We start from the raw sequence: 21,210 nt of genomic DNA, 5'->3' as shown, positions 1-21,210 counted from the left end.
ACTCTTTTTTTCTTAACCTGAGCACTATGGTTTTAAAAGCATTAATCTGAAACATTCTGAATAGAAAATGCAGAAGGGGAATTTTGGCTTTCTTTAAAAAGATATCATGGCCTAGATCTTATGTCTTCTTTCATGTTGCTTTGTGCTGTTCCAGCAGATAGAGGCAGCAGGGCAGCTGGCACAGCTTACTGCCCAAGGAGTGTGCTGGAGGGAGGAAAACCCCTCGGTGGTATCATACTAGAAGAGCTGTCCTACTTGACTCCTCTTTGTAGCCTGCAATATGAAATACGTGTCAGAAGACACCTTGGGGAGCAATGGGAGGGAAAAAAAATTTTGGCTAGAGTAAATCCCAGAGTCCAGACGGGCTTTGTTTACTCTATCACGCTTGAGCCCAGTTTAGGGCAGCTTTGAGGTGGCTCCAATTTGTGGCTTGATGACAAAAGGAAAAGGGGAAGGCCAAGATAGCCACCCATCAACAGGATCAGGATACACCCTACTGTGAAACATTCATCTTCAATTTATTGAATATCAGTGTAGAAAGACAGCATGAACAAATTGTGAAGACAAAAATAAGAGTTCAATTACAAAATTTGAAAAATAGAGATAAAACTTCCATACCTGTTCCTCAGCATGAATTGGGGATGTGGCTAATTTCAGAAATAATTCTTGAAGTGGACTAGATGAGACCAGGAAACCTGTGTGAATTCTACTATCAGCCAGCCTGATTTTTGAAGTGTACAACAACAATGGACAGAAATTGCCCATAATCTCATAGGAAACCGATTGCTGCACTCTGTGGTATATTTTCATTTTCAGAGCAAAAAGATATTGAGGAGTGTTGAAAAGCTAAATTTCAACACAAGTTCAGAAAGAAAGGGTCACGGTTGCAGCCAGGTGATCTGTTTAAATTTAGTTGCCAAGGCAACAGTTGCAAACTCTTAGGAAATTTGACAGAAATTTTTCTATAATGTATATGCATTCATATAAGTACAAATTGTGTCAGAAAATATAAATGTTAGGATTGCAAAAATAAAATATTTGAAAGACAGAACATGCTAGAATTAAAATTGCCTTCTATCAGTAATTCATTACCTTTTTGTCTATAGTTATATTGTAAAACAGTATTTCCTGTGGGGTCATGCATTACTTTCTCAGAAGTTTTACATAGTGAGGAAATTGTCAGTTGTTCAGTGTATGTACTTGTACTTCTAACACTCCCCAATGTATATCTAAATGTTGTATTTAGTGCATTTCATTGCAACTTCTTACTAAATACTCTACATCATCATTATCAGTGTTGTAGCGGGAGTTTTATATTAGAGGACCATGGTCTTGAAGTGCTGCATAAACTTTAATGAATTTATCCTAACCATACTCAAAGGGAAGTTATTGCTTTATCTCTATTTTAAAAATACATGATTGACTCTTTAGGAGATTATGAAATTGTCAAGCAAACATTTGTTTGAAGAGGCATGATCTGAATTTTCAGAAGTATTGAGTTTTTACAGCAGTGTTTCCATTCAGAAAACCTCTCCAGTCAAATATAGTTGCAGTCTGAAAGCTTAGCACTTCTGTAAATCTGGCCTCAGGTGTTGCCCACTGTGCATGCAGGAAATGAGAAAGACACAATTAGTAGCCATCTGTGAAATGTTTGCCCAGCATCACACTGGAGCTCGATGGCAGAGATGGGGATGGAATCCAGTTCTCCAGAGTAGCATTCAATTGTCTTCTCCATCAAACCTTCATTTCTCTTCCGTCTGTCTCCTACTCCATTTATTAACTCCTTGCAGCATTGGCAACAAATGAGGCATGGACAGCAACCTTCACTACTCAGCCCTGGTTCATTCGTGTCATGTGGTCCCACACTACAGACTGGATGAAGCAGTCATCCTGTGGGAGAGGAATGAAAAGTACCTCTGTGAAATTAAAAACTGATATTGTACAGAGAACTGAATGCAGGCATTTTGCCTAGGTTTTGAGTACTTGCCATTACATCCTTAATAATCTTTTACTGCCGGTCTTTCAAGCTTGAAATAGTTTATTTTATATATATGCATGTGCTTTTTTGTGCTTGTGTTTTTAAATAATTTCTGCAATAATGGGAGCTGTTTCTGAATTCATATGCGACCTAGACACACATTCAAAAAATCAGGTATCATAAGGCTTATAGTTGAGGGGTTTAGGGAGAAGTTGACATTATTATTATTATTATTAGCAGTAGTATTCTAAGCTTTGACTTGAGAGAAGAAATGAACAGTTCCTAATCGGGAAATTGCAGACCAAAAAGAAAAAGAGAATCAATATGCCTTGGGAGTAAATTCAAAAGAGAATGTCAAAATGATAATACAAAGGAAAAATGTTTCAAGAACAGAGCTGTAGTGAATTCTGCTGCTAAATACCTGGAAGGTAATTTAAATATAGAAAGTCTGTAGTTGCTTGTTGTTTATTGTATGGAGCATGGCTTGTTTTCACAGATTTACTCTTCTACTATGAGACAATTTGCTCTGTTGCAGTACCCATCATGGAGCATTAAGGTCTGGAGACGAGAGACAACAATGTGGGGGTTTTGGTCTCCTTCAGGTTTCCCCGAGGACTGGATAATAATAGATTCTGTGTCAAGAAAATGTTGGGAAAACAGCTTGAATCTCAGACACTCAGATCACTGTTTAACCTAAATCAGTTTGCCAAATGCATTTTGATCAAGATTTAAAACTTGAAAACAACCCCTTAGATTTTTCCAGTCAATAGGATGTTCAGATCTATTAGATTGGCTATCACTTAAGACTTTCAGATAAGTTAACTGCTCAGATAAACTACAAAAAATACCCCAAACCTAGCTGTCGGTGCAACATGATACCCACAGGATGTGGCTGGCGAGCGTGTTGATGATGCTTGGAGGACAGCAGCAAGTGGAGGTGGTGTGCAAGGAGTATGGCTGAGTTCAGAATATGGGGGTCAAGGCAGTCAGGGATGGGTGGCTCCAAGAGCTGGACTGAAGCCATCGGCGTCTCTGGGCACAAAAAAGCTCTCGAGTACTGTGCTATGTAGGCTGCTTTCTGCCTTTAGGGCCCTTCTGCACTCAGGGTTTTCTGTCAGTGAACCCAGTCAAAGCCGGCTCTTGATGTTTTCCAGCGTCTGTGTAAACAGCATCACTTGCTGATGACTTGTCACTTGCTGGTCCCTTGTGGGTCACTATACTTTGGTGTGTTAAATGGGGTATTCCAAGTAAACACAAGTGTGCTCCAGCTGGGTTTGCAGCCGAACCTAAGTCCGGCTGCCATCTTCTGAGACCTGCTATGTACTCATTGTCGCACAAAGCCATGATATTCGCTATTATTGTTATTTTTAGTTATCCAAAGACAAGGCAGCAGAAGTAGAACATTGTCTAGGATATTTTCTGTAGACACTTCTTATTAAATAGTCCAGCAAACAGACTGTTGCAACAACAGTTATTGTTGCTTATGGCTGTTTAATGTCACCACGTAAATAGCAAAATGGTGACAGCACCTGATTATCTGTGTTCTATTACCAATACAAGATGGAAATCACGATCCAAGTCAGAACTTGACTCAACAGTTTTTTTGCACTCTTTTATATGCTTAATGTAGTGAAGTGAAATGAGCTTTTTTTTTTCCACATGGAACTTCAGTCACGTTGTATAATATTTCTGGAGGCCTACTTGGTTAATATAATAATTATATGTTTGCATGGGAACCTTAGGCAAGGGTTACAAGACTTGTTAACAAACCTGTGATGTTAATATGTAGAAAATATGTAGAAAAAGCATGTGTGTATATGATTCATATGGATATATTGCATGTAAATGTTACTGTAACCATCCTCAATCCAAAGGAGAGACAATTAAGTGCTTCATAGTAGATAACACACTGTGTTATAATTAGGGATAAATTTCAGGGGACATAACTCAAGATTTTTTGTTCTAACTGCTGTTCCTGTAGTCACTTTCTTCCTGGAACAACATATCATTTCTACAGATGTTGTGTCTATAGAGACTATGTAATAGTGACAAAAGGCAACATTAGGAGAATCCATAGGTGAGTAGGATGAACACAGCATTGTTATATTTAGCTTGCACATCTTGGGATCAATAATGTTAAATGCCTTACAGGAAAGTTATCCATGCTATAAATTTTATAGTGGATTGTGAATATTTGAGCTTAAAAGAACAGTTTTGATTTACATTTTTCATAGTCTGTATCCTGTGTTTAGCAGGAAAAAAAAAAGGGGGAAGGAAAGCCCTAGAGGTAAGAGATTTCATATGTTCTGAAGAATGAATTACTGTTCCATGTAATATGAATTGTCTATTGAACTGAAGTGACTTACCTTTTTGTCTCATAATTCCTGAGGGTAATTGCCATCTCAAGTGGTAGACAAGTAGAGTAATACTAATAGAGATCCCCAGGGAAAAGTAGTATTGATTCACTCTTGTTTACAACTAATATAATGTTTCTTCTTATGTTAAAGACTGTAGTTAATTAATTAATTAAATTCTGTGTATGTATCTGGATGTTCTATTGTTGGTGACCTTGAGACACCTGGGAGCTGGTACCAGAGAGTAAAAACAGTAAAAGAACTGCAGCTTGTATGTTAAGTCCTTAACACCTCTTTAACGTTAAGCAGAAACCGTGTATAACCAGCAAAATGACCTGAAGTTTTGATGCATTCAGACCTGAATTAATCTAAATCAAAGTACTTCTGGGTAGTTTGGTATACAGAATAACTATATTTACTACTACCAATCTTTGTAGTGCTTCTATGGGATTTTGTAAGCTTAACAAGGTTTAGCCGTGACTTCTGGTATCGACGTAGGCACTGCTGGAAATAATGTGAGGTGTCCTCTTCCTGTTTATTTTATACTGTAATGGGGCTTAAAAGTGCTATGCTATTTGAGCTGTTGTTCTTATGGTCAGAGGTCAAGGCAAAGAACTGAGCAGCCCATTTTAAATCCTGTGGTACTTTTGCAAGAAAAGGTACGTTAAATTTAAATTTGTCTTTGATAAATTCCAGTATGAGAAATTTAAAATGTGTTCCTGAAATTCTGGTATGACTTGTACAGCACACCTGTGTTCAAGGGTTTCTTTTTAACTTAATTTTGAATGAATCCAAGAGTCTTGATAGGCCATAAAACTATTTTGACAAACCTCAAGAAAAACTGACCTAAATTATTGTTTTATTTTGGAGCCAAATAAAAGTAATTTCTCAGATGATGTGAGAGTTCAGATGTTTCTGAGCTTAGATTAATTAAAACTGATAAGTCTCAATAAAGCCACTCAGTGCTTGGATAGACTAGTTTCATCTGTAGTTCCCATTAAATACCATGCTGTATGAACACTGCTGTTTTGTTACAGAAGAGAATGTCCATAATTTATCCCAGATGTGATGAATTCATTGTGTTAGACAGCAAGCCACTAGAAAAATTATATTTCCCTCCCCCACCCCCTACTGTAAGCATTGGACATCAGGGTTACACATTTGCCATCTGTAGATGCAGAGTGTATTGTGATTTTTGCTGTATTTTCTGTTAAAGGTATATAAGCTAACTGAAAATTTTAAGGGCATACAGGAGCATGAAAAATGTCCCTTTTCAATCTTAACTGCTACACCGTCAGCTTAGAACATTTATTGAGTAAAGCCTTTGGATACTGAAGAATCATTTTAAAAAATAGCATGTATAGCTGGTGAACCTCTGTCAATTATTGGACATTAGAGTCTATCCCACGCTCATAATCACCATCTTGGGAAAATGCCCAAGAAAAAGCACTTTGGCTACCTCTGCTGTGCAGTTATCATATTATGAAATGCTATAAAAGCAGTTCTGGATTCTTATCAGTCATCACCATCCACCAGTCTTGAAAGTATGTCTACTTTGACTTCAGGCATTTGTGGGTGCGTCTCTACTGCACTGATAGGCTTCCCCAGGAATCCAGTTTCCCTGGCTGGTGCCTAGTGGTGCTGGTAGGGTGTGCCCCATCTGGCATGTGTGGGTGAAACCTCTCAGGAGCACCCACCGTCCAAAGTGTGTGCAGACAGTTTGGATGACTTGCACCTTACAGTGACCCACTTGAAATGACCCAATTCTGCCAACACATCTCTCTGAAGGACATATGGCATGGCCCACACCATCCGTCTCCCACTGCTGCCGGGATGCTTCCCCGCACGGCACGCTTCTTTGGAGAGTCGCTCTGTCCAAAGCTAGGGGGAAGATCTATGCCTTCCTTTCAATATAGTGTGTACATGCAAAACAGTTTTAACAGAGCTATCCACAAAGCCATGCGGAAGGTCAAGGAGGTCTGTTCTGAAGTAATACGGCTGTTCATGGAGGTAATCCTCTTGCAGAGGAGATCCAGAAGGAGGAATCCACAGTGAGCTACAAGGATTCATCTGGACCATACCTTTTTTTTCCACCCTGAATGAAAAGGGAAGGCCTGTGTAAATAGCCTCTGTTAGAAAACCCACACCAGCCCCTTAAGGAGTAAGAGAAGCAGGTCAGTGAATCCGTTTCTGGATCATCTTATATTATGAATGAGTTGAAACTAGGTGAGGGATCCTGAAAGAGGACTGCAGGATAGAGGTGAGGCAGTGACTATGTGAGGGTTGTTCCCTGACCCAAACCTCACATAAGTGCTCTTGTCTTCTAGACCAGTATATGGTTTGAAAAAGATAAAAATAAAAAAGTTAAGGAATACTGGTAACCTGTTCAAGGAGTGACAGCCTTTTTCATCTTTTTTCTTTCCAAAATATTGCATATTGAGAACAAGGGTTTATGCCGACTGTCATCTCTTTTCACTCTAGTGCAGGGTGAGGCTGCAGAAAAAGTAGTGCCTCCTTATTGTGCACTCATTGCTTCTGATGACACAGGGTGGACTTTAATCTGGAAATAAGAGGTGGAGAGCAACATCCCAGGTTACAAGTGCTTCAGAGAATGTCTCAGGCTGCCTAGGGTAGAAAGGGAGGCAGTAACATAGGACCAGCAAGTCTGTCATGCCCTTCTGGAATGGTAGCTGGAGGCTGAGATCCCTCAGCATCTAAACTGGCTCTGGGACATAACACCATAGGTCTCTGGCTACCACCGGTCAGGTCTGGGAGGAGATCAGCCATCATCTCCTCTTCCACCACAGCTGTATTTTCTCCCAAACCATGTAACTGCACTCTCTGGACTGCTGAATCTGAGTTCAGCTGTGTGATCATGGCTTGACGTGATGCCACACACATCTGAGCATGGATGAATAATCTGCTAACAGATGTGCTCTGAGTGCATGGCTCATATTTTGTAATGTAATGTGTAATGGCTTATAATTTTGATGCAAGGACTGAAAAAGACACAGAGGGGAGCCTAGTAACTTGATTTTTGTTTGAGATAGCTAGATGATCTTTCAGACTATCAGTGTTTCCAAGGAATGCTTTATTTTTCAACTTCCTGTAAGGGTGAAGACAAACATGGTTTGTATTTATGTTCCTTTTCTGCGTTATCTGCCCTTCCATGGAAATAGCCTCTAGTATAAAAGTAAATCTGAAAGGATGTTGAGGGACCTTTTTCTGTGGCTAAGTGCTGTATTTTAGAATAGTACCAGTTTGTATTGACAGTAAATAAAGGTGACCTGTATAAAACTGTTTCATAGCTGTGCTTTGAATATTGTGTAGTGGTCCAGTAAGGAGAATAAAAAATAATTTTATTTATGTAATCTGACTGTGTTTTGAGTAAGATATCCTAGTGTCACTGTAAAGGGACTTACCTTTTTATAAATGTTCTCTTTTGTATTTTTGTTTTGTTTGTTCTCTCAGCAGACAGATAAATCCATGCAGTGCTGCTGAAGGTAGAACCTCTTTCAAGGTTAAGTAGTCCCTTTGCAAGGCCAGTACAGTTTTCTTGCACTTAACAAGATATTTTTTATAGTTCATAACAAAGTGTTTCTATGGTTTGTAACATGTTTTCTGGATTTACTGCCCTGTATGCAAGTGCGGTGGCCCCCAGTGGGACTTTGCCACTGCAGGAGCTTCCAACAGGGACTTGGCCTGGCAGCCAGGGGGCTATGAAAGGTCTAAGACCAGGAGCTGCCAGCAGGATTTGTCTTGCCACATGCTAAGCTGAAGCCACAAAACATCATGGGCTTCAAGTACCTCAACTTTCCAAGTGCTTTTGGCCCAGCAGCTGAACAGCCAAGATTGTGTGTTTGCATGCCTCTGAGTGAGTGTTGCCCCAGGATTCTGCACATCTCCCCTTGAGTGGCAGATTGCCTACACTCAGTAAAATTAAGATGACTGTAGGTTGTATCTGACTAGTTAGGACTTTGGGTAAAAGGAGAAGAGACAACAGAGACGAGGAACGTGCAGGAGAGAAAAGGAAGAATGAATGCGGGGGAGGGGCAAGAGCACCTCCGTCCAGACTATGTGGTGGCACCATGGGTAGGGAAATATTTGGGCAGCATATAGGTGACTCTGTACACAGGCCCTGTGGTGAATGAGTATGTGGGCAGGCTGGTTGCTGTGCCCCTACTCTTCCATTCCTCCTCCAGCACCTTGTGCGGTCCTAGGCTGCCAATGTGATGAGTGAGAGAAGGCTGGGGACGGTGTGTGCATGAGGCGGGGACTTCTTAGGAAGTTCCAACAGGGGAGTCTTTTGTTAGAAAAGAATATTCATCCTGACACAAGCTCACAGGAGCTAAGGCAGTGCAGGGTGTCCTATGTTTTTAGGAGAAATTATTTTTGTCTGTGTTTGGAAGGGGGAAGGGTACAAGCAGGCCCTTCTCTGTTGTAGACAGTTTAAAAAGTAGCTCAGAAGAAAAGCACTTTTTGTGTGGTATATTTATGATGTACAAGGTCTTTTTATAGATCAGGCAGGGAAGCCTAGCAAGGGCTGGTGGTGGAGTCAAGAAGTGTTGGGGGATTTCTCAGTATCAGATGATGTACTGCTTAGGTAGCCGGCACGAAATGTGCTCTTGGCTAAGGTTTCCTCGGTGCTTTGGTGATCAGGAGAGGCCTGAAAATAATGTGGCAGTAGGAATAGGTGCCCTGATGTACCTGCCTACATCCTGGCATGTCCTGGGAGGAACATGTGAAGTTCTGAGGGGTGACAATGTTATGTAAATAACTTGCCTGCCTGATACTGCTGTGCATGAATCCTCCTGGTAGCTGGGGAGGATCTGAGGATCAAAATGGAGTGGAACTGTCTTCTCTTAATGGCTCCAGTCCACAGAGCATATTACCTTTACTGTGGTCCTACAGAGAAACCTGGCCACTTTAATTTACATATGAAATATAAATCTGTTCCCAGTTCTTCTCTACCACACAACAAAAATGTGTTTTGATGAAGTTACTACGTTTTTGTAGTCTTGTGTTCCTTACCTTCACAGGCTATTTTTCAAATCAACTTCTTTAAAAATAAAAAAAAAAAGAAATGCAAACCTACATCTGTTTCATTGTTTTGTGGCTCCATCAAGGGCATATAGCATGTTTAATATTTGCTTAGATTGGAGGTACTAGGTTCCAGCTGCGGATAAGTGGGATTCAGTGAAAACTTGCATCTTTTGGCGGCCGTAGTTTTAATGGTAGGTGGGGTACAGAATGTGTCCAGGATGTTGCAGCTGGGATAATATATAAGACAGTCTAACCCATTGCCACTATAATACCTCCCCTGTACAGCCAAAGCTGATTTTTAACTGTGTCAAGACTTGTATAACTTCTCATGCCAATAGAGTTATTGAAAATTGAATTATAGATGGGGAAAAAATACAGATTTATTTACAAAGGGTAACCTTACACAGAATTTCTAAGTCTCAATTTTTAGGTTGCAAAATCATTAGATTTGTAGCAATCTGTCTTCCCATTGCTTGCCTTTTAGCCTGAAGAAGGAAAAAAAACTAAAATAAAGCCCTCAGGCACTGTCAAGGGTTGCAGCTTGCTTCTCTGATCTTATGTAGGGTACTTTGGGATTGTAGAAGGGTTAGGAAAAAATTTCTGAATGGCTGACCTGTTCTGTTGCAGGCAGCAAGATATCTCAAATTCAGAGAACTGCTGGCTATACAGAAGAATCCAAGTTTTGTATACACGTGTGTGTGTGGATATGTTGAATATGGGTGTCTCAGTGGCTCTGCTTTGTAGCAACTGTCTGAAAGAAAATATAAGCCCTCCTACTACTGAGTGGTGGAGATAAAGGTAAAAGCTGTCCAGTAGAAACCTATGTGTTGGAGAGGAAGTTTTATGAAGTCTCTTTTCTATGTCAGATCTATATCTGATGGCCAAATGTGGCAGTATCCCTGTGGTATCTCTCCTGCGACACGTTAGTTATGTTTCTGTTCCTGCATGCCCTGATCCTCCTGACTAGTTTTTGATTACACTTTCCAAAGCCCTTCTTCTCTTGATCCTGAGTAAGTAGTAATTATATTTAACTAACAATTCACTGGTATTATTTAGAACATAGTGTAAGTTTATATAATTTTTTTTAAATGTTGTGCACTTTAAATCAGCTATGTTAGCTAAGGAAACATAAAATGAAACAGACTTGGGCTGTATTCTTAAGAGATGGAAGGATTTCTTTATCAGGCCTTTAAAAATTTTAAGCTGCACTTTTTATTATAGTACTATACAAGCAGTGTGAGCTATAGCATATGAAGAAAGGCATGTAGAAGCTCTCAGGAAGATTTACATGAACGTTATTAGTGGACCAGTGAGTGGTCTGGAGTTCTGTCAGTTTGAAGGTTTTTCCTATTACTGTAAAACGGTTTTAGGTGGGGTGTCAGAAAAGGACTGATAAACAAGTCACAGTCTTGCAATTGTGCTTCTTTTACAGCTTGTGTTGTACAAGGAGAAATTGATGGACCTCTGATAATTTATATCTCAGACTTGTAATGACGTGATAGTGTTTTATTTACAAATGTTTAATCTTAGCCAGTTTCTCCCATGGAAGAGAAAGGACTACTTCTTTGGGAATTTACTAGCACATACTATTATCTATTATTTTAATAGTGCTTAAGCTGATGAATGGTATGTTTATTATCTTTATATTACTGATTTTGAAGTCTTTCTCAAATAATTGATTTTTCATAAGGGACATATAATGTAGACATGAGTAGAGTTGTCTTCTATATAAAGAGCTGTAGAATGTAGCAATGCAGTGTGTTGGAGCACAGGTTTATGCTTCTAGACCAAGTGGAGACCTGAGTCAGTTAAGTCTGTACCAGAAGAGTAAGTTCTAAAGGGAATATGCCTACCAATGTCAAGAAGCACTAAAGGCACATTAAGTAAGTAAATTGGCAGCCAGGAAATATTAGCTGTGCCTCACCACACTGAAAATGTAACTCTGCAACTTCTGAATCTATGTGGGGTTATACACTTGCCATGGAATTGTTCTCCTTCATGCTGCTGGTCTGTAAGTCCCTGGCTTTTAAAGATCGTTGCTTTCCACTGTTTCCCTGTTTCTCTATGAGAGTGCTTCTCTCAGTTCTTTAAGTGTCTAGCAAAGGTGTCTACATCAGCTGGATCAGATGGACTGCAAACTACCTTAACACGCTTTTTTGTTTCTCTGTCTCACACATTTAAAGTTCATGTTGCTTATGTTAGTTCTTTCTACTTTTTGTGGTTTCTTTTTACCCTTGGTATCTCTTTCTGCTTACATCTGATTTTGTGCCTCAGATTTCTGGCTTGTACACCAGCTTCACAGTATTGTTTTATGCTTTAGTAATTGCAGGCTGGTTTCCATTTTCTGATATGTTTCTTTCACATGCTTAAAGTTAAAGAAAACTCATGAGGTAGCTAAGGTGGCATCTACTGCTGTACCCCTAATTTATGTCTCCTTTATCCTTCAGACTTGTGAGAAGATCAGTCTTTTGATCCTATGCTAAGTTAAAAGGTTTCTGCTTCAGGGCAAGCTGAATCCCCTACCCGTACTATGGTGTGTAAACCTCACACTGTGACCTGTCTTGCTTACAGCTGGGACCGGTTTCTCTGCATCTGCCTCTCCAGCATCCCCAGCAGCAGCAAGCAGCAGCAGCACGGCTGACCCAGGGGCAGCATGGTGGCAGGGGTTTCCTGGCCATCCCCAGCAGCCTGGTGGGCAGGCGCAGATAGCTCCCCACTGCAGAAGAGAGGATGGAGCCTGTAGGAGGTGTGAGATGAGCCAACAGTTACTGCCCCCAGCAGAGTGCATCAGCTTGCCTACCTGGAGCTGAGCTGAGCACATTCAACTGGGAGGAGGAATGGAATTAGTATTCTTTCAGAAACATGAAATCCATGATAAGTTAGCTATTGTTACCTTTTGTTTCTTTTTTTCTTTTTTTTTAAAGGTAGGAAGAATATTCAGAAAATAACGGGTTTTTTTTGAGAAATAACTGTGCTGTCCAGAATGCAAATTTGAGTGGGTCTTCTTTGCCTTTTGTGCTCATCTCACTGTATCTTGATGTGCTACAATAGCTTCCTGTACCCAAGATGGTAAATAAGATAAGTGTTTAGCAAGCTCATGACTTGCTATGCTGAGAGTGAGCAAACAAACAGAAATCATAATCATTGGGTTAGTCCCTTTCTTATACAGAACATCAAAACCATTCAGTTGGCTGAGACAATTTGTGGTCTTTTCTAAATGAGCTGTTGGCTCTCTTTGTAGTAAGTTGTCATTTCTTCTTCAATAGACTCTATTTATCATTTGGGTAAAAGAAGCTAGGGGAGAAAAGTTTTAAATAATAAGCAGTTTTTTACCTTCTTATTCCACAGTGGATTCTGGTAGTAGTCATTATTATTTTTATTAATAGAATTTAAAGGAACTTAGAAGAATTATTAGAAACTTCTTACCTTTATCCAAAGAAATGGGTTGGACACATTGGTCTTATTCTACCTAACAGGCAAAAAAAAAAAAAGTCACAATCACTGTTTGACTAATGCAGTGATGAAAGTCCCAGGCCCTCAGCTGTTTTTGGGTTTTTTATTTGTTTTCTACATCTCTGTTGCTGTGATATCAAAATAAAATGTTAATTAGTGCACATATTTTAGACAATTAAAATTGCTTTTTAATTGTATTAAAATGTCACAGCAGTGTGCTTTAAGTTTTAGAATCTGACAGATTAACAGCATTAGATTAATACCTGGTTACAGTAATTGGATATTGGTAACACAGTGTTGTTAGCAGAGAGATCCTATTAACTTGCTTACGGAGCTGCTTTACATGGCTAATCCAATTTGGAGCTTAGCATTAATTATAGCAAAGCAGAGATGAATGGTTATTGGGTGCAGCACCTTTCTGCAGGGAAGGTAGTTCTGGTGGGATAGTGTTAGTTAAGTCACATGGATACCAGAAACATCTGAGTTTGATAAGAGCATACCCAGATAAAGCTAATATGTGCAATCATGGTGCCTGGAGGTCAGGATTGTCTGTACTCCTGGAAAGGAGCAGGCTCCACAGGGGTGTCCATGGTCCTTGCCACAAGGTGAAAGAGGAGGTGATTATAATTTGCATCTATGAGAATGCAATGCAAAAGTTTGTTTGCACACTTTTATTCTGTGTTTGTGCGTAGTATGCTCTAGGTGTTTAGTTTTCTGTGTGGGTAGAAGCGTGTGCTGGCTCGGAAAAGGTCTTGCCATTTGGACAAAAGGAAGGAAACAAGCCCCTTAGCCTGTCATGCATGATATTTGCATACAAAATTTGGTTGACCTTGTGCTAAAGTTGCTGAACTGGTTGACGTAAGTGAAATCGGGGTTAGCTTGCTTTCCACTCTTGTATCCCCTCTTCTATATGAATCTGTAGTCTGCATGTTAAAGAATATGGCTGTAAGAGTATTATTTTGCTTTTACCACAGTCAAACCAAAATAGATGGGAGACTCTGGTTCAAATACTATAAAGTGAAAGAATGGCTTAAACTCTGGTGTTGCACTTCTGGGTTGAGTATTTTGGGTTTTTTGGATTACAGTATGGTTGTGTTTCTTGCTTAGCGAATTTTCACTCATGTTGGGGTTTTTATTCAGAGCCTCTTTCTAGGTGAAAATTTACAGCAGACAGATTATACACTGAAAAGATTTACTCATCATATTAAGTGAGGTAAAATGTTAAAAAAATATTATTGCAATATTGTTTTCCCTGAAAAGTATAGGATGAACAGAAAGGTGGCAGTAATTAAAACTGCTTTTCTATGTTCTGTGAGGCTTTCAGTGATGAAAAGGCTCTTAACCAAAACCCACATTTAAAGACTTTTTGTAGCAGAATTTACCAGCTCATGAAATGGTATAGCACATGCAGTGTGCTTACACTGAACATCAACATGAAGTTGATAGTCAAGTAAATTGCTGATGCTACAGCCTTTCTATTTTCTCCTTTATTTCTTTTGCAGACTCCCCAAATTCGGCCTCTCACTCAAGTCCTCCGCACAGATCTGTTTCTGTCTAAACTGAGTGCTCCATTTTTCTCCTGTACTTTTCCTGCAGCACCCATTTATACTTACATTTAGTATTTCAGAGCTGACAGAATTGGGTGTTCATGGAAAACATATGCAAGATTCACCCGGCAAGGATTTTAAATGTCACAAGGTGAAATTATAACACTTTTGAAGTCAGTGACAAAACTCCCTTCAACTACAGCAGGACCTAGATTTTATCCTCAATTTTTAGGCCCAACTAAGCACTTCAGATGTGAGATTACCCACTTTGGAGGTCACAGTTAAAAAAATCTGACAAACAGCAAAGTAATGGCTGTTCCAGAAAGTCAGCAATTAGATAACGGTGAATTAAAAACTGTGTTGTGTATTCTCACCTGCTTGCCAAGGTCATGTTATGCTTTCAGCTTCTAGGCCAGTACTGATATATTACAGACCCATGCAATGGTATGTAACCTTCTTTATATTGCAAAATGCAAAAGAAAGGGGAAAATGATGTCATCATGTTCTCCTTATATAGTGCTAATGTGAAGTGACCAGGTTATTGGAATTAAAATCAGTTTCTGTCCTTTTATAATCAGATAAGGAAGTTTAATGATTCTATGTAAATGTTGAGTGAAGCAGAAATGCAGGTTTTAGTCAAAGTGACTTGGAGGACATGCTTTCTTTCTCCCTTCCCTGCCCCGCACCCCCGCCAAGACTGTTAAGCAAATGGTACTATCAAGTAAACACACACTTTTCAACCATCCATACCAAGCTCTCAAAGCATGAAAGCACAGGCACAGTTTAATTACATTTATCCAAGAAATCCCCAGGCTAGAAAAATAAATAGATAAATATACAACAGTAATGAGACTGTTCCTCTCTCCATTAATATCAGTGGAAACGTGTGTTTATGGACATAGGAAGACAGCCCCCACCCGCCACTGCATAACATCATCAGTTTTTATTCAGGACTCACAAAGATGTTTCATCTGACTAATCTCTTCAAGTGTTCCTTTTGGAAGGCTGAAATATTTGTCACAAATCTTCAAAGTCTGAATGACTGATTTATAATACTCACAAAACTTTTGTTTATTAAACTAAGTCTGGCAATACTACTTAGTTCGTGCTCTCCTGTTTTCCCTTGTAGACTTTGCTGTTGAACAGGAGAAATAACGTTGTTTGAAATGAGATAGAAACGTATGGTGTAGTGGTAATAGCTACCTCAATTCAGCAGCATGGGAGAGCTCCTTCCCATCCAGGGCAGAGGAGGCAAATCGAAATGTTTCCTTCCAGGCTCCCTTGGGTAACTAGGGCAGCTTGTGTGATGCCAGACTTTCTGTGAAGTGCTAACCACAACTCAAAGTGGATGTCTTTTCATGCTGATGTCCTGTTCAGGTAGGAGTTAAGCACCTGAGATCTGTTTCTGTGAGTAGGTGTTACGCCTTCTCACGAGCTGTCACGGTGACCTACACAAGCACCATCAGCAGCAATGATTCAAATGTCAACAAAATTAGGCAGCCAAGGAGCTTCATCTTGGCCTTTTTGTTTGCTGCTGAGGATTTACGTACATAACACATCTGGGATCACAGTACCTTGGCTCTCAGTTGCCTTGGCAAGCAGGCTTTGCAATGCGGTTGACGTGTATAGAATATATGGGGGAAGACCACTTCTGAGCTGTAACGTACGAGGGAAACCTGTGTTGCTTGAAGGGATATTGCTTGAAGTAGGCATACTTTCTGTAATCTGTGTCATGGAGGTGGTGTTGCTCAAAACTGATGGAGTCAGCACACAAATGGTGTCATAGGAACATTAAAAAAGAAAAAGCTAGGAAATTTTTTAAAGTAATAAAAGTCAATTTCAGGAACATCCTTTTATAGAGATGCTATATAAGAAATAAAGCCTGCCAGACCACCCATATAACCTTTCTTGAGCTTGGATGTACTGCTTAGGTAAGAGGGAGTATAATGGTCATCTATCATAAATCCACTTGAAAATCTATCACTATACGCTCACCAGATCGTTGCGTTGGGTGTCATGTTGCTGCGCCTGTGTGTTTACAACAGTCCATCAGGGAAGGCTGTGGCCCTTGCTCTCTTTTAAGGCATGCTGTGACTCACAAGTCTTTCACTGCTACAGACCCTACTTGCCAAGGTCTCAAAGATCAGTATTTCTCTTTCCTTCCCATTATAACCCGATTGCAAATTTTGTGAAAGTTCTGAAATCAATCATTCTTCATTTTAAATAGCATAAGACGTGCATACATCTAATCAAAACACTCATTTGAATACTTCACTTCCCTCAGTACTCTGAGGTGTGTTTAAGACATATTGGCATTCTTTCAGGGACAGTGGCTGGTCCTACGATTAATGATTACAGTAATCTCATTTTCACAGAAAAACTTGACAAGACTGAGTTGACAGTTCAAACCTTTCAGCATGCCCTCTGTTGTGCCAGAGAAAAGGTGCTTGTTCTGTATGTAGGTGAAATGAGGGACAAGGAATAAGTGAATGCTTTTTTTCCCCCCCCCCCCTTTAAAAAAAAAAAAGATATCAGGAAGCCAGCGGTGCAGAAATTTTATAGTGAAAGGAATATATACTAGTACATGGATTCCCAAGTTCCACTGAAGATCAGTTGAATTCCAGTTGACTTAAGGACTGCACTGTAGCTGCATTCCCATGCTGGACCTGATGAGAGGAAAATGAAGTTGTTGACCATAACGTCATGTGGTACTCAATGCTTGTGAATAAACTGGATGCTTTTCCAAAGGCAGGCTTACAGGCTTCCAAAATACAAAATATGATCTCATTGTCTTTTAGCTTGAAAAGGTGGAGGAACAAATCTTCTTTAAGGTTCAGAAAAATATTTAAAAACAAAACAAAACAAAACACTAAACTCAACCCCAAAAAACTCTCAAAACAAATCAAGATCTGTTTTGTAAGAGGAAGAGCTAGTATAATGTACCTTGTATCTGTAAAAATAAATCTCTACTGTTTAAATGGGAGAATTATTTCAAAGTAGAACTTGTTGCAAAAATCCTGGATGTTTTTGAGAAATTCTTTCTCCCAGAATATAGGGAGGCAAATAGTTTCCCACTTGCCTAATCTGGAGGCTGGCACAAACTTTCCACCCCTCCCTTCTTTAGTCTTGGTGTTATGATGGAGCCCCTGTTGTGCCAATGGGCTTCACTACATTAGGGGTCAGTCTCTAGTTATGTTAAAGGAGTTGCATGAACTTTGGCTACAGTTTCTCTTCAGTTTTGGTGATAATCACATAGATGTATACAAGAGCAAATTTTACTATTACATTAGATTGCATTTTAAACCTAATGGACATAATGTGCTAAAGTCAGTAATTGTTTCTGCAGAAGCAATTCTGCAGAAGGGCCGTTCAGCTTTTGGTTTGAAAAATTTAGCAAAGGTTTCTCTAAAAAACACTGAGAGAGGCTGAGGAAAATGTCTGGTATTGTAGTGTCTAATTTGGGTTTCTATCTTGGTTTCAGTTTCTAGGAGAGAGAACGGGCACCTTCTGTTGTTGATGTTTGGGTCAAATTGCATTCATCCTTTCAGGATTCAAGTGTTTCTCAAGAGTGTTTGCCTTCAGGTGTGGTTAATAGGCTCTTTCTGTGTGGTGGAAGTTACCATAAAATTTGTGCTTTTTCAGATATCTTCCTAAAGAGCCTCCTCAACCTCAAATGCCTTTCTGTGTACTAGGAAGAGACATGAAAAGATAAAAGTGATTATTTAAAAAGAGACAATAGAAAAGAGTGGATATACCATTCTCATTTGTGTTATGCTGTTGTTTGTTGTTGTTGTTTGAGGGGTTTTAATAATTTGTTTAGATATTTGTGGGTGTGGGGGAAGGAGACAGCCTTTTTATTTTGCCAGCACACAATGGTTTAGCATTGCTGTGGTCTGGCTCCAGAACTGCAGGTTCTGGGATAATCGTGGCAACAAATAATAATGATGCTGAGAGTTTGTCCAGATGTTTATCCTGAGGTTAAAATCATATCAACAATACAACCAGACATTATTTGTTTTGTCCTCTTTCTCCTAAAGCAACGACATATTATCACAAGTCAGGACGGTGAGCAAAGGATGTCCTTAGCCATTCTCTTAGCCTATTCAGCAGTCCTTTTGCTCATTCCTATAGCTTCTCCTTACAAACTGGGATTACACTAAAGAACTTTGAAAAGCCTTTATTTCATAAAGTGTTTCATGAATCTGAAATTAAAGCCTTTTCTAGTAAGTCTTCATATCTGAATTAATGAGAAGTAACAGGTTAATTTTTTTTCCTTTAATGTATTTGAGATATTGGCAGCATTCTTTATAAAGCGTGTTGCAGAGTTCTGTAGCTGACTTTATATAGAAATTTTCTGGGTTTTAGAAGAAGGAAGAAACCCCACCCCCACCCCGAAACTGTCACTGTCCATTTACAAAACATGCCTGAATTGAAACGTTTGTCCAGAGAGAACATGGTTGGCAGCTGCATAAAGCTTAATTACTCTTCCTGCAATTGACTGGCTGTTTTGATTTTGCAAAGAAAATGCCATTCCTCTTTGCATAAACCATCAGGAGGGCAGAACGCAGTAGTAATGTTGCTTTCCTTCTCCACCCCTCCCACTATGCCTGGAATGGGGGTGCTACACAGAAAATCATCATCTTCCCACTTGCATGAAGATCCCACTCCTCAAATGTGCTGATGCCCTCCTGAATGGTGGTGAGTGGTAGCAACATCCACGTGACATCAGCAAGGATTGCTGGCACGATGCAGTTCTGGAGAGGCACTTGATGTCATCTCCTACAAGATAGGTCTAAGATGCATGAAAGATGAAATCCCCTCTCCCTAATTATAGCAATGGCAAGCTTTTTTCTCATGTTTCTGTTTTGTGTAGGCTGTCGGTTATGAGAGTGAAAACAAGTGAGATGTTTAAAGGAACACCTAGCTGTCAGAACAGTATCTTCCCTACCAAAATATCTTTGGTTTACTCTCACATGTAAATGACAGATTTAATTATAATTTACCATTAAAATGGGGGGGTGGGGGGGAGGAGGGAAGGTAGGTCCTACCACCTGCTAAAAAAACAAGCTGTTTCAAAACTGAAGTGAATAAAAATGGTACTCTTAAAGTATCTATACAGTCTTTTCTTCTTTTGCCCATTATGTCTTGTCATTAAAGACATAGAATAACCTGAGATGTATTTAAGCAGACAGGAAACAACCACCCCTGCCATGTTTTGAGAAATTAAGGTACTGTAATTTGGTACACAGTAAGTACATTAGACACTATGTGTCTTGAAGTAGAGATGATTTACAAACTGCAAATCCACGTGTATCATGCTTTGTTTTTCTGAGTTACACTTCATCTTGCATTAGCATAATTGGTCCTGAATCAGGAAACACTTAAATGCATATTTTACTTTATCATTTGGGGGGGAAGAAGAAAAAAGGATCGGTATATCATTCGTTCTGCACAATACTGGCTATTGAACTTCCCAAAACCATTCCTGTATAGAGTGAAATAACTTAGGCTGGCAAAAGCATAGCTTCCCGTCTAAGTTTAAAGAAAAACACAAATGCCTTACCTCTAGGAAGTTATGAATATTTTATGGTTACCAGTGTAATAATAGAAGGCATGTTTGTTAGAGCTGGGCTGCTTCAGTCCATTCCCTTTCACTGCATTATCGAAGTCTTGGGATACAAATTGCATTAAAACATGAAGTCTAATTTGGCAGTGTTTCTTTAAATAAATAAATAAATAATTTCTTTTTAATAGTGTTCAAAGAGAGGATAAAAATGTTAAGATAAGGTTTTTAAGGAAGAAAGCTTTAAAAAAACCCCAAAATGTAGACATGTTAGTATAATCTCCGGCATGAGTAACACTGGGTGGTTCATGCAAATTGAATGTATCTAGGAATGACAATGAGTTAAGATAGCTTAACTGTTCAATCAGGCTTGGAGCCAAGTGGATTGAGAGCAAAACTGACAAAAAGTTTACTGAGCTTTTAAAATGTCTTAATCTCTAATAAGCAGTAGTATTGCTATTTTAGGGGTTTTCTCTAGAAAGACAATGATACTGAATTTTCAATTGGTTTTTGAGAGAATACAGTTTAGTTACTGACTCCAGGACTTATCTCAGGGAGGGATCTCACTGTGTTTTGGGGAGCTTTAGCACTGATATAGACTGGGCAATAAACGTTTTTTCAACTGCTTTTGACCTCAAAGGGCAGTCTGTTTTACAAGTGATAAGTAAGAGGGAGACATTAGATGGGCAACAGCTGAATTCATCTGTTGTTAAGACTCACTAGCAGAAATAAGAAATCTTCCTTCAAGTCTTGCGCAATGGGTAGGTTCTGTGGGGCTGGGGCCTCTGAAAACCCATGATACTTCTTTCTGCTTGGTCAATTTTCTTTGTTGTTTGGGATTCTTTGTGCTACCTTGAAGATAAATGTCTTTTTGGCCTGAACTAAAGTATCTGCATCTGTGGCGAAAGAGCAGTTTCTCAAAAGAACAAAGTCCAGTTGTCACGTGTAGGGATATCAGCTCTTGTCACCATTGCTTGAAGTGCTGTGGCCAGCAGCTGGTTGATAATCAATCTGGGATTTAAAGACCTGTGCATCCACCTTTCAGAAGAATTCAGGGGTGTTTTTTCCACCTTTCCTTCAGAAATATCACCCTGGATTCTCTTTCTGGTTAAATGCATCCCCTGTAGGAACAAGAGAAAGGACATCAGAGTAGAGAATAGAAAAGTGGGTTTCAGCTTTTACACTTTGCTTCCATGTGCTGTAGTACGAACCTTTGCAGTGGCAGGTGTAGATCACAGCACCCTCAGAGCCATCCGGTCTTGAGATCAGGCA

At 39.5% G+C, this 21,210-nt stretch overlaps 1 protein-coding gene and 1 long non-coding RNA gene across 2 annotated transcripts in view; one reads left to right on the top strand and one right to left on the bottom strand.

Moving 5' to 3' along the window:
* GRID2 (glutamate ionotropic receptor delta type subunit 2) overlaps positions 1–21,210 on the top strand; it is a 738,061-nt gene that overhangs the window by 284,498 nt on the left and 432,353 nt on the right. The window lies entirely within an intron of this gene.
* On the bottom strand, positions 18,111–20,874 carry LOC142056928 (uncharacterized). The gene is made up of 3 exons (XR_012660479.1): positions 20,659–20,874; positions 19,939–20,044; positions 18,111–19,154 (listed from the first exon to the last, which is right to left on the bottom strand). It is a non-coding gene; the product is annotated as an uncharacterized LOC142056928 (long non-coding RNA).

The sequence above is a fragment of the Phalacrocorax aristotelis genome, chromosome 4 (genome assembly GCF_949628215.1).
Source record: "Phalacrocorax aristotelis chromosome 4, bGulAri2.1, whole genome shotgun sequence".
NCBI lineage: Eukaryota > Metazoa > Chordata > Aves > Suliformes > Phalacrocoracidae > Phalacrocorax > Phalacrocorax aristotelis.
This window is presented reverse-complemented; position numbering and strand designations above follow the sequence as displayed.